General features: G+C 42.7%; 1 protein-coding gene across 5 annotated transcripts in view; it reads right to left on the bottom strand.

Annotated features, from left to right (window-relative positions):
* Positions 1-13447, bottom strand: part of dlgap1b (discs, large (Drosophila) homolog-associated protein 1b) — a 95179-nt gene that overhangs the window by 62937 nt on the left and 18795 nt on the right. The gene's annotated exons all lie outside the window — the stretch shown is intronic.

Below are 13447 nucleotides of genomic sequence, written 5' to 3'. Positions count from 1 at the left end.
CAACATAATTTACCATCAAATAACATGTAAATAACACTCAGAGATGCAGACTGAGCTGATTTTAAGTGTTTTAATTGATTGTAAAGGTGCACCTAGCTTAAATACCCCTTCCAATGAAAGTCAATCAACATCACAGCTGAGTATTCCCACCTTGGAACTGCAGTGCACCACCGACAGTGTCAGAGAGACCGGTTCATACAATCAGGTCACATATAAATGGGGCAATTCACATCATTTCTCCATAGCATACCTCTGACACGCCTCGTTTCTTCGCAGCTTTACAAGCGGAATTTACTCGTGAATGTTTTATTTGCAACTCACCCGATCTAGATCAACCCAGTTTAAAAATGTGTTAGGTTTTTTGTATTATATATTTAGAGCATCTCTACAGTGCCGGTTATTTTGAATGATAACAGAGAACTTCACTGCGTTTCAGTTTTGCCATCGAGGACTTGAAGCCTCTTTCCCAGCTACTCAGATTGAAGATGGAACCTTATAGTTCCAAGGTCACGCAGCGTCTGAGGAGAGTAGTCGAGAGAGAAATGATCCCTTCACACCTCTCAGCAAGGGTTCGCTTCTCTGAATACTGTGGCATTCAACTCGTCATGTGTGGCAATATCAATTTTTGTGCGTTCAAATGAAACCCTTTAGAGCTGCGAGTGAAAAAATAACGACAGATTGAGTCAAAGATACGACTTCACGTGTCCTCTGTCTTTTTCTTCTCCGTCAATCACAGCACCTCTGCAGGGGGAGGATTTCAATTTCACACTCCGCTGGGGTGCGTAGCGCACACAGCACTTAAACACAGGTACGGAAAAGAGAGAGAGAGAGAGAGGCCCGTTAAAAAATGGATCAACATATGTATTCATGAATGAGTAAACAACCAAGGGATGAGCATAAATGAATACATCAGATACGCTGCTGGGATTCTAATACCGCTTTTAAAAAGTAAACAGGGCTTTGAGTGAAAGCCAACCATATGTCCATTTCAGATTCACAACAGAAATTTCACCTTAATTATAGTCTGTGTAGAGTCAATGATTGTAAATGGTCTTTATTATGTTGTAGCAGCATTAGTGAACAAAAAGCCTTTTATTTAATTCCACCAAAACAGACCGAAGCCGCCACACGTGTCCAGATTTGACTTGAAGAATCGCTCTCGAGTGTCCGTCTCCTGTACGTTTCCCGTTAGCCGACTGCTCCTCTCACATTCACTGTTCTCACTATCTGCGATCTGAATTATTCATGGGTGTGCAACAAAAAACACGAAAAAGAGGGAAATAAGCAGTCTGTCAAAAGGGGGAAATGACTGTGACCTGCTATGCAAAATAAGTCGGGAGAGCGATGCCGAGTCAGAGATAAGTAAGGAAAAAAAAAAAACGCTAAGGGAACAGAGACAGAAACGCAGAGAAAAAGAACGAGAGGGAAATTTCCCCACTTGTTAAAGAACGTCCATGTGCTGGAGTGTGATACGGAAATGGGCCCGTCTGTATTCATGAATCTCTTAGAGCGCAATCAATGGCGTAAGCGATACATAAAAGATGAGGCCAAGTTTGACCTGCGCACCCGAGGGGGAGGGGAAGGGTTCTGCACAGCCTGGACCAGAGGATATGGCGATTTAGACTCTGCCTGGGCACCCTTTGAAGTTTTGGCAGACGATGTGTGGATGAGCCTGTGGCCCTGCTGCAATAACCCCCCCCCCCCACCACCACCACCACCCCCGAGTCCCAGCCACGCTCGCTCTGAGTCAGCAGCATCAGCACCACCAGCACCAGGGAGCTAGAGCCGCCTGCCTGGCCAGCATCATGCATAATCTCCACGCTGGTTTAGCGGGGATCCATTATTCCAGAGCCACTATTCAAACTTCAGCAGCGATTATCTCCACGCTTTACTGCATTTTTTGCAGCAGCGTGACTTCACACCAGTCGCCCGCAGATCTGATTTCGATGCTCATTTATGACAAAGATGGAATTTGTGGGGCACACGCTCGTATAACAACAACTCAGAAGATATCGTGCGATTGCTTATCTGCAAGAAGACAAACACACACACAGAGGCTTGGACCTTTATCTAGTCAATGAGTACAGATTGCACATGCATGCATGCACGTGCACACACACACACAACTGGACTGTTTGTGCACGTTTTTCCTGATTGTTTGTGGCCTGCAGGCGCTGATAAATAAGAGGTGAGTCACGTCAGAAAGAGGATTAGAGGGGCTGTGAAAAGCCAGAGAATTATTGACGGAAAAGAGGGGGATTTAGATTTAGCTCCGCCAGTCCACAGGAGCATCTGACCCCTCCTCTCTCTCCCCCTCCGCACACTTACACATGAACTTGTGATGACTCAGTAAGACCGTCGCACCCTAAGTCCAAGCTGTCGCCCAATCAGACCGGACTTTTTTTCTTTCTATTTGGCCTTTATCCCATCATTGTGAACCGAGTCAGCAAAAATACATAAAATGTATCCGAGCGGATGAAGGAACGCACAGACACAGCGGCAGACGTGAACTCGCCGAATCTCATCTATCCGCAGAAAAACACACTAATCCGATTCAAAATGCACCCAAATCTCTGTGTGATTAAAATAATTCCGGATTCTGAATAAATCGTGGGCGATTAAACGAACCAGAGTTCCCATCTGATGCGTCAGTCTCAGTCTTATGGGGTTTTTCTTCCCTGCCGCACAAAAAAAATAAATAATAAAATACCTCGAAGAAACCGCTCAAGAGGATGAAAGTGGCAGAGAGCATTTCAAGAAGGAGACAAAAATATCTCTGAGGCCTGAGGGTTTAACCGAAAGAGATGTTTTAGCAGCTCCCTCCAATTAGACAGAGGTAGATTCAACTTTTTGCACTGCTCAGAAAAAGAAACTCGAACGTGAGTTGTGTGTGTAATTGTATATGGGTCATTGACGTCATAGTATACAAACGAACTTTGTCCGATGATTTTATTTTATTGATCATTTTATGAAATATCATGTGGTGCGACCATCAAGAAAGGACCAATTTGGGACTTTGATGTTGAAATCCATTCAAAGACAGGAAGTTGCATCATAAACCATTTTGCCAAGGACCCATGGAAGCATTGGAACTCTCTCTCAAATTTGGAAAAAAATAACCTTTTTCACAGCTGGTATGTAGTCGCCACATTTGGATATCATGTGGTATGACCTAAAAAAAAACTATGAATTCTAAGTTATTTCAAAAAATATATATTTTGATTATAAATTTCATAGTGACCTTTTGTGCTGACCTAGTTTGTTTTCTTTCGGTGGCCAATTCTGTGGCTGTAAATTTTGACTGAACTAGAAAAGAGTGTTTTAGGTGATAGATATATGTCCTAGATTGGGAGTTTTGGGGCTTTTTTAAATTCAATTAATGATTTATATACATAAAGTACTTTATTTTAGTATTATTTGGAAAATATTTCTATGCAATTAGAATTTAGAAATTAGAATTTTAAACGATAGGAGGTTTTCATATCATTTGGAGCGACCACTCATCATGTGGTGCGACCAATAAGATCAAGACCTGTATTAAATTTTAAGTAAAATATAAAATTTCTGTGGCTGAAATATTAATCACTGATACAGTATGCTTAAATGAATGGTATTTTTTAAACATTTTTATCAATTTTATGCACTTTACCGGAAAAATAAGTCTGTTAACTACATTTAATAAGGGGACGGTGACATTATAGAACAAAAATATGAGATCATTATTTACAAAAACTCTAAAGAAATGCTTTGTTACTAATGACTTTATATTATTGAGAAATTGTAAAAAAAAATGTAAGCATATTAAGGAAATTAATTAATTTTAAGATAAATTACGGTCGCACCACATTACATTTTTTAAGGCCACGTCCAATTCATCTAGATGAAAAAACACTAAAATCAAATAATTTGAAATTTTTATATGATTTTATGTGTACACAACATTCCTAATGTTTGAATAATTATAATAGATATTCTTTTTTTTGTATTTTAAAATTGGCCTGTTGAAAATCCTTACACGTCATTGACCCATATACGAGTGTGTGTTTGTCTGAGTGTGTGGTGAAGTGCGAGCTGTGGGGATTTTACAAGGGCACCGGGATGAGTACAGTATTTGCAATTGAAATGCAGGGCGTGATTCAGAGGCGGGGGGTTCGACAGCACCCCGCCTGGCTGGTTAGACTTCCAAAGGGCACACTTAATGAATTCACAGCGCCGTAATGTGAGAACCACACACTGATGACAGCTCGTCATTTATTAAAGAAGCAGGTGTTTGACTGTGTGTGTGCAGAGGAACGTGTGGAGACACAGGTTTGAATCCGTTTAAAGGAGACATCGGGCTTTTTTCAGAGTTTCTCTTTACACAAGTGGGTTTTATGGTTTGTTGTGTATGTAAAACCCAAAGTCTGCAGGGCGCTGCTCTCCCCCCCACAGAAATCACTGCTCCTGACACACCTCGTCATTGGTCCTGCCGATACCTCCGCACCACTGTCTGCACACATTTGCATGACGCTCGGCCGGCCAGCCCCCCCCCCCCCCAACGAAGCCAGGTAGGGCCGGAGCGGAAGCTGACATTTCCCGTACGTGCTGGAAGCGGTTGACCAATCACAACAGAGGGGTCCTTAAAGAGACAGGAGCTAAAACCAAGTGTTTCAGACACAGGCTGAAAGGAGGAGCTGCAGCAATGGACAGTATGAGGACAATTTCTTAACATTAGAGCATAACACAGATCAAATGATGACCTGAACATGAGCAGAACATGGCTTCATAAGTCCTCTTCCTTTAAGAAGAATTGGTGGCACTGTACAATACGCTGCTAAATTCAGGACACACTAAAGTTGTGTCCATTCAGAAAAACAAGCTAAATTGCAATGGATGCTTTAACTCCACTTATCTTTAGCTTTCTAATCTGAAACATGTGGATATATTATCAAAATCTAGTAAATCAATAGTTGCAGGTGATTTTGTGTCTCCACATGAAAATGCTTTTGCTTGGAGTCACACAGACTAAAACTATGACTTTCAGGATTTCAAGACAAGGCTGTTGTACAGGTTTCATTTGTTTTCAGAGATATTCCTTATCAGCTTTAAGGATAAAGGGTGTAAGGAAAACTTTGGGTTTTGAGATAAATACGTTTATACTGTAAAGAAACTGACTCTACCTACAGTGTGCTGCAAAACCTTGTGTGGCTGATGTTGGAGCTTCCAACCGGCACATGAAAAACCTTTCACACCCTCCGCTCAAAGTTGATCACCACCAATAAATCCCCAACCTGAGGGAAACACGGGGCAGAGCAATGAAGGGAAAGCAATATAGTGTTTAGGGTTTGTGCTGACGAAGCCCGACGTCGTAGCTCCTTCGGTGATGGCAAAATGTCCAACCTTTGCACAAAGCGAGAGGAGCATACTGAAGGCACAGAAATAGATGTGATACCTTCGGTCATTGGCCCTGTACACACATTTGTCTCTGTGGCATCGTTGTCGGTTCGTTTCAGAGCAGGAAACGGGTTATGTGTTGGAACACATGCGAACAGCATCCAAAACCATCAGATACGAGCGGCAACTTTGGCGCTCGGCACGGAGTCCTGTGGCGTGAATGTAGCGGAAGAGTAAAGGAGCCATATGGCACATTATGTCCGACTGTGCGAACGTTACTGAGGCTGAAAGTGAGATGAATATTAATGATGGAAGCACATTAAGAAGCTCGGCAATCACGTCGTATCTTTATCAGGCCCGCACCTCGCAGTCCGACTCGATAGCGGCTGATGGCTGAGATAAGCCCTCCTGTATGCCTCGCTGATGCCTTCCACTTGATCTCACGCTGCCGTCAGGAATCCGCAGACGTTTCCCACCGTTAACCAATAATGACTCACAGTTGACCTGGCTAACAAGCCGTGTCCTAATGATGAAGATTCCCCACCCCCCCCGGCGAGCTCCCGTCAGCTCCTTTGACCTCCCTTTGACAATTCTGATTAAATTAAGAAGTTTTAAAAACCGTTGACATTTTTCCACCGTCTAAATTATCGGTGTGTTCACCTCGGCCTTTCCTCCCGTGTGAGACAGGTCTGGCGATGAGAGGTTACCCAACCAGAAAAGTGCAACAGCAGCCACGTCAGAGAGCCTATAATCAAATCCAATCATGTCACCGACTGGAGGACACCTCTTGACTGCGTGTACGAGGGGCAGAGAGACGATAGGCTATGATTTAATCACACGGAGAAGGTTCAAGTATAAATCCCACTCTGATAAGAACAGGAGTGTGAACACTTCGGAATAACCTGATTTTTTTAAATTGCCATCTCTCTTATAGACAGGCAACATGCACTTAAGATAATAACTCTTATATATTTCATCTTTTTACTTAACACATCCATGATCCCTTAGATTTATAGACTGGTTGAGCCTCCTTTGAAATAACTTAAAGCAAAGATTTGACACAATGAGGCATTTTGGATTCGTCTTGCTCGCTTCAGCTCAGACATATTCTTGGGCCGGACAAATACTAAGGCTGGGAAACAATAGAATATCAATAATTTATCAATATAATTTTTTTATCAATAGCAATATGACAAAAGCCAAGACAACACAATTGATCGATCAATTGATTCGTAAAAAATAATATCAACTTCAAACCACAACCTTCCCGCAGGAGCTTAAAAATAAATAATCATAATTATTAAAAAAAATAAGATTTATCCGCGAACATCTGCTTCCTTTTAACTACAGGTGCCAGTTGTGCACCTCATAAATGAATGCTACGTGTCTGCAAGATGCAATACCCACATACATAGTAGGGGCAGTGTTGGGGCATATACTCGTAAACTTGACCTCCTCCAGAATCTCCATGTTTTCTTTATTTACAGAATGAAAATCTATATGTTGTTGAGTTCAGTGGTGTGCCCCCTGGTGGAACATTACAACAACGTGCATAGTGCACACATGTACACAGCAAGTACGTGAACTATTACGCTCACAACACATCTGGTTGTTTACACTCTCTGCTTGGTTACGGTGAATCCAAAAGGCTTCTTCCTCTGACGGCAGCTTTTTAATGACAAGAACATAAACTGGCTTGTGTGTTGTTCACAAAAATTTGATTATAACTTCCATGAAGATCCAGCCAACATTTGAACAGAAATGCAGGTGATTCACTGCGGCGCTCACTTACCCTTTTCTTCCCAGTGACTAATTCTCACCCTGTGTGGATGCTTGCTTTCAAAGTCTGGGCTTTGAGAGGCGGAAGTAGAGAGTGCACTGTTAATAGACAGTCTTGTCACAGCTCCAGTCCATCTCCACTCCTATGAGTCCCTCTTCCATTCATAACCCTCTCCCTTATCCCCCCCCCCCCCCCCCCCCCCGGCTGTTCCCTCTCTAAGCATATTGCTCCCACAACCTTATTTGTGATCTTTCTTGGTCTCTTCCACTCTTTTGTTCTCTTTTCATACATAATCTGTGTTCTGTCCCCCATCTACACTGTATTTCCCCGGGAGACAATCTCTCTCTCCATCTCTCCGCGCCTCCTTCTCTCACTCAGTCGGAAAAACAGCGGCGCTCTATCAGAACATTTTTCTGTAACCAGAGGGCAATTTTTTAGTTTTTTTGCCAGAGTAACAGCCTTTTGCTATACTGTACCGAGACACCGCTCTAATAAAAACACCAAGAAATCTGGGACTGCATATGTGCTACAGCAGCACACACGGTGATAGGGAAGCTGCGACAGCCCCAACCAGCGATTCCATGCAAATTCATATGGTCGTGTTTGGGCTGTGAGTGACTGACACGGCCGAAGGGGAAGGGAACATGCAAATAATGGCTGGTTCAAGAGAAGGGTGTGCTCGGTGATTAAGTGGAAACACAAGCGAGGGACTCCAATCAGCCCAAATCAATGTGAACTAATCCTGTGTCAATTAAGAAAGCGTGGTTCAACGCCCAGGACCTAATTCAATTTCTTTCTGAGTTCTCACCGTGAAAGGATTGATTGAAAGTCCTGGACACAGGCCAGACAAACTGGAGACTGCAGCTATTTTTTTCCCCCACTTCTTCCTCGGTACAGACAAAGCTCTTGGCATTCAAGGCGACATCGATTGTGGGTCAGACGTAAAGCCTTTCATTGTATCGGCCCCATAGCTCAATGTTCTACAGCAGCTTGAAGAGATGATAAATGGCGTCCAGCTGGGAGGAGGAAATGGGAGGACGATGATGAGCGAGATGGTTGATGATACTTTTTCTTTCACCCCGATTGGCCTCAATTCTTCATCCTTTCTATCTTCCTGTCATCGCTTCCCTTTCCTCGTTTCGCAGTGTCGTAATAAGTGTTACTCCATATTAAGAAAAATAAGCCATCAGCTCCCGTCTGTCACATCACCAGCGAACGTTATAATCCTGATGTAGACGAGCACAGAGCTGAGGGTGGATGTTTTGCCCAGAGGAGGAGACGAGGTGGGAAAGAGACAAAAGTGTGATAAACAGAAAAATACGAACTCCTCCGTTTTTTTTTTGCATATCTCTTTCACAGTTTCGGGCGCTGGAGGATACAGCTCCTCAAACTGTGGGACGTGTGGTTGTAGAAAATTCTGAAAGGTCAAAAAGTTGATCGACAGCATTTTCATGGACTAAATTGACTTTTACCATTCATGGCTGGCGAGCCGTCAATACTGTTTCTCTACATTGGTCGTATTGTCAATATATCTGGTGCAAAGATCAAAATCAACAGTGTGTTTGTCTACCTCTCGATACTTTGCACGTTGATGTGCTTTGATTCGTCTATTCGCCGACCTCAGGCACAGAATATACGAGGTGGACAGATCCGTAGAATAAATTTGAAGTTTATTTCGGCCATTTTAAAGGATTTATTGACAATAAAATGTCACTATCTTTATCCCAAACAGTGTTTTAATATTAAGGTGGAAGTGGATGTTACAGAAGCCCATTCATTCAGTCCTCCTGTCACTTAAAGAAGTAAAGATAACAGATCTTTATTCTGCCCTGAAAGGATTTTATTACAGACTGACTGTATTTTGCAAGCTTGGTTTTTGTGAAGTGAAGCAGAGATATACTGAACCGACCGGTGCACGTTTACAACAGCTGAGGCAATGGAGATTATCAAAATCCAGGTATTTTGATATAAAATAAAGATTAATTTTACATCTACAATGTTTTATTTGTTTTTTAATTCTTATGACACAAGATTTGGATGGATTATGTTTCCATGTTTTTCCAAATCAACAAATCTGAATCATAAGAAAGATCAACAGCGAGTCAGTGATTGATGCGTTTGGTAAATCACACAAAGGAACCATTCATGTTGAGGAGAAAGAGAAAACTGTCCCTTTTCTTACTTTTAGTTGCTAATGCATTCATGTCCTGAAAGAAGGGAAAATTAATAGTAAGCTGTCTTTGCTCGATGATTATCTACAAGAAAAACAGCAACACACCATCACACAATAAAATGGGCCTCATTGCCAGGAGCTGTTTATTGAACTGTGACAAAGTCTTCTATGCTCCATTTTTCCCTTTAAACTTATATTGAGACAGAGTGGATATTTGGAAAACACTAAATCCTGCGAGTTCATAAAACTGCTTGCATAACCACAACATCCTCTTGGGAAGCACAAGATATTTTTTCGGGGCTAGAAAATGTTTTTGAAGGTTACGTAACTCAAGGTTTCAGTGGTTCTGAATAAATTAAAAGAAATGTGTGTGTGTGTGCGCGCCCGTAATGAAAAAAAAGACAAAGACAAATCTCGCACAAGTTTACCAATCGGAAAGGAAGCAGATTTCCCATTACTGAGCCTGCAAAGTGTGCTGAGCTCCGGCTACAGAGCTGAACACATCATCACATACACCGTTAAACCCTCACATGGAGAGTGGAGGAGCAGAGAGGGAACCAGCCGGGTGTAATCCACAGCGAGTGTAAGTGGGACTGAGCGAGCATCCAGACGGCCACTTGGACGAGCTGCAGCCGAGGGGACAGATGCATCCTTCAGCTCAGAGGACCAACAAATGAACAAATAGATTTGGAAAAAGAATGAGAGAGAGAGAGAGAACATGTTGGAGACAAATTGAGGACTGTGTGGAAATCACAAGAGAGACATCCAGATTTCCAGACAGCCTGTCTGTAATCTTTAACACTGCTGAAAGAAGACATGACAAATGACGGAGGATGATAAAAATAAAAACCCAGTGATTGTATAATAGAAGCACACGCTGCTTTGTTTTTGAACGACATGGCACAGAGGGGTGGAGACGGACCTGAACTGAAGCGCTTACAGTAAACCTACAGCTTTCTTTGGCTCACGTACTTAGCAGCACGTAATTATATTTTCCCGAGACAGCGTTCCTGTCACCGTCGGCTGAAAACAGTCTAATAAAGCAGAAAATGCTCTGCTGCTACATTCTTCTTGTTTCTGATGGCGCCCGTCTTTCCCTCATCGCGCCGAATTAACCTTTAAAACCCAATCATATTCAAATACGCCGCCGTGACAGGAAAATAACGGTTTATGACGATATATCATACGCGAATTACACAACACACAGGCCTTAGGAGATTCAGCATCATCGTCACGTACTGTCTGTGGCCGTGAGACACAGTCCTTCCTCTTCTGAACACTAAAGAAAGACATCTACGCCAGTTCAAAAACTGGACGGGAATAAATACATGATGGGACAAGGACGGGTCGATAAGCGTCAACAGGGCTCGCTTTGGCAAAAGCCTGGTACCTGCACTCATAGCGGCAATTATTGACACATGCTGTCGATAACCCAGCTCTTTACCGTCAGTCAATGTTTGGTGTTAATGAGATGTCCTTGTTTCTAGCTGTTGTTATTGTCTAATGATGTGTAGTGTTTGTTCGGTGTTAGTCTGTTGTTTGTTTCATGGGACGTGGTTTGTGGGGGTGAATGTGCAGTGAAACTGAATTTACCCTATCGGCACAAACAAATCTACAAACCAACCAACCAACCAACACACAAACCAACCAACACACAAACCAACCAACACACAAACCAACCAACCAACCAACACACAAACCAACCAACACACAAACCAACCAACCAACCAGCCAACCAACACACAAACCAACCAACACACAAACCAACCAACACATAAACAACCACCCCACCCAACCCAACCCACTCACCAAACCCACCAACCACCACCTTGAACAGGTTTGGTGGAAATGTTGGTTAGAACAATTCTAATCTCGTAAAACGCTTCTCTTGAACCGTTTTACAACCGTTTCTTCTCATGAAAGAAAATAACAGTCAAGGAGAATCAGTGAATTAAAGCTTTGCAGCTTCTCCGGCTCCACCAGAGGAAAAAGGGAAGTCAGCTCTGAAAGGTGGTTTTTAAGGCCGTGTTGAAACAGCCTCACTAAACAGTTTGACGATATGAGAGTAATCAGGATGTGGTAATGATGAGAGTTACGAGCACATTAGGGAGATGAGGCTGAGGTGGAGAGGTGTGTCAGCGTTGATTGGATAAGAGAGCGGAGAAGGTTTAAAAGTGCACATCACCCTCCGTCAAGCAGGAAGATTAATAAAACATAGGTATCTGTTCTCTGGCTGTGAAAAACAGTCATTATTACGCAACCCTGTCTGCATAACTCTGCACTGCTCAGCACACGTCCTTGTACAGTGGCTCATTTGGCCTCAGGCACCGTGTTCATGCTCCCGCTTCGTAATAGTCATACAACTCACTTCTTGCATTTTATCCAATTCACTTAAACCTTAATGTAATTCTGCTCCAATGCACTGCTGGACAATCGCCATCCCCGGCTGCTACTGTACTGTTTACTGTACCGAGTACACAGGCTGAGTCAACACGGGCTGCAGCTCAATCTCTGAGTGGAGGGGAAAGGACGTTAACGTTTTGTTTACGAGAGTTATATTGGTTTTTATTATTTTATTATTGCAGGTTAATTTAAAATCTAAGAAATAGGTCAACACAAAGAGAAATATGGTTTTGTTTTCACCCCGTGTCAGTTTTTTTGATTTGTTTGTCCGCAGGATTATGCAGAAACTTTAAATCTAAGCCGTTTCAGACCTCAATGTCTGGAGAAATTGTGTCCGTACATTTTCCAGAGTTTCTCTTTCACATATAAAGAATGCAGAGCAATGTAGAATGGACCTTTTCCTGATGCGTTCCCACATGGGCTCACTTGGACATTTTACTTTTGGGGGGGGATTGGCAGGAAAAAGTCTGGAAATGTCCGGAGTCCAGGACATGAGTGAAAGCAGCTTTGGTGGGATATTAGCAGGAATTAGTTTTGCACCTACTTTAACATTTCGAGATTTTGACATTTCCAGTGATTTCCCACAACAGGCCTGTTTAGGGGGCTGGTGTTTATGAGTGTGTGCTCTTTGGTGCAGCTTGATTAGATTTAAGGGGACTGTTGGGCCTTGGCGGAGGTTCTACTTAACTTTGGAGCTCGAGCCAGGAGGTGATTAGCTGCACAAACTGGATGCGAAACCAAAACAGCTCCCTGAAGTTAAAAAAACATAGCAACCAGTTGATTTGGGTTTTGGAGATCCAGACATCTGTTTCCACCTGCTTTTCATTCCTCTGCCTCTTGGCTGTAGCTCAACACAAACACAAGAGCGTTATCCACCTTCTCAAAGGAACACTCATCCGCTTTCTTGGCAAGACGGCCGAGAAAGTGAACGAGCATTTTTTTTACAAAATTAGTATTTTTTTTCCACAGAATGATTTTTAGATGTTTTAGTTGAATTATTTATTGAACAGAAACAGCTGATGTACTCGCAGACACAGTTCAGCTCTCGCTTTCAAAAAGCTGTTATAATAAATACGGCCTGTGAATGATGAAAAAAAACAAACTCCCTGTAATAGCCTCCTTTTATTCGGTTGTTTTTCATCTGCATGTCGGCGTCGCTGAGTTTGTTTTTAATGTTCCTCTGAACCAAATCCACCTCTCCAGTCTACATTTAATTCACATGCTGCAGGGTTGTGATAATCCTGCGGAGACTTCAGATGACATGGGAAGTGTCTGCGTAATTCTAATGCTCCACTCTTGCACAGCCTCATTAGGCTAAAACCCTCCTCTCTCTATCTCTCGTCTTTTTGGAGGGGGGGGGGGAGATTCACAGCGCTGACAGCTCCCTAACAATTTGTTGCATCCAACAATCTAAGCAGATAAATAAAACATGTCTTCCATACAAACACGGGCAGAGGAAACGACATAAACATCCGTTTTGCATGCGGAGACTGATACGCAGACTTAACACTCACCCCTCCATCTGGCTGACACCAGCTCAGGTGATCCCATAAGGAGCATATAAAGTCATTAAATCCGTGCGTACGCGGTATATGCTAACTTCCATTAACTTGTTACCTAGTGTGTAATTTGTCCACAATGGGTTACACGATTAATGCAGCGTGGGAATGCACTTAAACGAGAAGAGGGGCCTACTGGAGAGAATCATCATCAGGAAC

Source organism: Hippoglossus hippoglossus, chromosome 20 (assembly GCF_009819705.1).
Source record: "Hippoglossus hippoglossus isolate fHipHip1 chromosome 20, fHipHip1.pri, whole genome shotgun sequence".
In the NCBI taxonomy this organism is placed as follows: Eukaryota; Metazoa; Chordata; class Actinopteri; order Pleuronectiformes; family Pleuronectidae; genus Hippoglossus; species Hippoglossus hippoglossus.
This window is presented reverse-complemented; position numbering and strand designations above follow the sequence as displayed.